This window comes from Gambusia affinis, linkage group LG19, assembly GCF_019740435.1.
Source record: "Gambusia affinis linkage group LG19, SWU_Gaff_1.0, whole genome shotgun sequence".
Classification (NCBI taxonomy): Eukaryota; Metazoa; Chordata; class Actinopteri; order Cyprinodontiformes; family Poeciliidae; genus Gambusia; species Gambusia affinis.
Window position 1 is genome coordinate 632501 of NC_057886.1, and position 2500 is coordinate 635000.

Consider the following 2500-nt stretch of genomic DNA (forward strand, 5'->3'; position numbering starts at 1 on the left):
GCAGCTTGGCTCTGTCTGGGCATTTGCTGTGTGTTTGGTCCGTGTGGAGCTCTGTACTTGCTTGAAATTGCACAAAGACACCTCCGGAGCTTTGCAGGGCACGTTTCCATGACTGTTTGCCGTTTTAAAGCTGCATTCCGGGCATATTGGCTGTTGAGAGTGGCCCACGGAGGTTTTATCGGCTGTCCTGTGGCTCCATCTTGTGGCAGTACTCTGGGTTCATCAAAAAAGTACTGACAGGCTTTCAGTGTTTTGTTTGAGTATTTTGTTTTTGTGGTGGCCGGATTTTTGACAGAATAAGGATTCCTGGAGGTGTGCAGGTGAGTGTTTGTGGCGAATAAGGCTAGTGGCATGCAATCCCCCCCAGCTGGTTGTCAGTGTGATTTTTAACAGAATAAGGATTCCTGGATGTCTGCAGGGGTCAAGTTTGATTTTTCCAGCCTCTCTCCAGGCACTATTTTCAGGGTATGTATTAATTGTGGTGGCCTCTGACCTCCAGGCCTGGTTCTCAGTGTGATTTTTAACAGAATAAGGATTCCTGGATGTCTGCAGGGGTCAAATTATATTTTTCCAGCCCCTTTCCATGCACTATTTTCAGGGTATGCATATCAATTGTGGTGGCCTCTGACCTCCAGGCCTGGTTCTCAGTGTGATTTTAACAGAATAAGGATTCCTGGATGTCTGCAGGGGTCAAGTTTGATTTTTCCAGCCTCTCCAGGCACTATTTTCAGGGTATGTATTAATTGTGGTGGCCTCTGACCTCCAGGCCTGGTTCTCAGTGTGATTTTTAACAGAATAAGGATTCCTGGATGTCTGCAGGGTCAAGTTTGGGTCAAATTCTTCCAGCCTCTTTCCAAGCACTATTTTCAGGGTATGCATTAATTGTGGTGGCCTTTGACCTCCAGGCCTGGTTCTCAGTGTGATTTTTGACAGAATAAGGATTCCTGGATGTCTGCAGGGGTCAAGTTTGATTTTTCCAGCCTCTCTCCAGGCACTATTTTCAGGGTATGTATTAATTGTGGTGGCCTCTGACCTCCAGGCCTGGTTCTCAGTGTGATTTTTAACAGAATAAGGATTCCTGGATGTCTGCAGGGGTCAAATTCTATTATAAAAGCCTCTTTCCAAGCACTATTTTCAGGGTATATATTAATTGTGGTGGCCTCTGACCTCCAGGCCTGGTTCTCAGTGTGATTTTTAACAGAATAAGGATTCCTGGATGTCTGCAGGGGTCAAGTTTGATTTTTCCAGCCTCTCTCCAGGCACTATTTCCAGGGTATTTATCAAGTGTGGTGGCCTCTGACCTCCAGGCCTGGTTGTCAGTGTGATTTTTAACAGAATAAGGATTCCTGGATGTCTCCAGGGGTCAAGTTTGATTTTTCCAGCCTCTCTCCAAGCACTATTTTCAGGGTATTTATCAAGTAAGGCTGCCTCTGACCTCCAGGCCTGGTTGTATGGGTGATTTTTAACATAATAACAAAGTGTGGAGGCCTGCAGGGGTCAAATTCTATTTTTCCAGCCTCTTTCCATGCACTATTTTCAGGGTATATATCAATTGTGGTGGCCTGTGACCTCCAGGCCTGGTTCTCAGTGTGATTTTTAACAGAATAAGGATTCCTGGATGTCTGCATGGGTCAGGTTTGATTTTTCCAGCCCCTTTCCATGCACTATTTTCAGGGTATATATTAATTGTGGTGGCCTCTGACCTCCAGGCCTGGTTGTCAGTGTGATTTTTAACAGAATAAGGATTCCTGGATGTCTCCAGGGGTCAAATTTGAATATTCCAGCCTCTTTCCAGGCACTATTTTCAGGGTATGTATTAATTGTGGTGGCCTCTGACCTCCAGGCCTGGTTCCAAGTGTGATTTTTAACAGAATAAGGATTCCTGGATGTCTGCAGGGGTCAGGTTTGATTTTTCCAGCCCCTTTCCATGCACTATTTTCAGGGTATATATTAATTGTGGTGGCCTCTGACCTCCAGGCCTGGTTGTCAGTGTGATTTTTAACAGAATAAGGATTCCTGGATGTCTGCAGGGGTCAAATTCGATTTTTCCAGCCTCTTTCCAGGCACTATTTTCAGGGTATGTATTAATTGTGGTGGCCTCTGACCTCCAGGCCTGGTTCTCAGTGTGATTTTTAACAGAATAAGGATTCCTGGATGTCTGCAGGGGTCAAATTCTATTTTTCCAGCCCCTTTCCAGGCACTATTTTCAGGGTGTTTATTAATTTAAGCTCCCGGTCTGGTGGTCTGTGGCTCCATCTTGTGGACGAAGAAAAGCACTGCTCCCAGCCGCCGTCACAGCGCTTTATTTCGTGCTTGCTTAATTAATTAATTGCGGGTCTCTGTGTGTGATTTTTAACAGAATAAGGATTCCTGGAAGTCTCCGGGGATCAAATCTGATGGTTTGAAGCCGAATTTATGCCTCATATGGCGGGTTTTTAATGAATAAATGTCCCCGTTTCATCCAAGAGCGGCTCTGTGTGTGATTTTTAACAGAATAAGG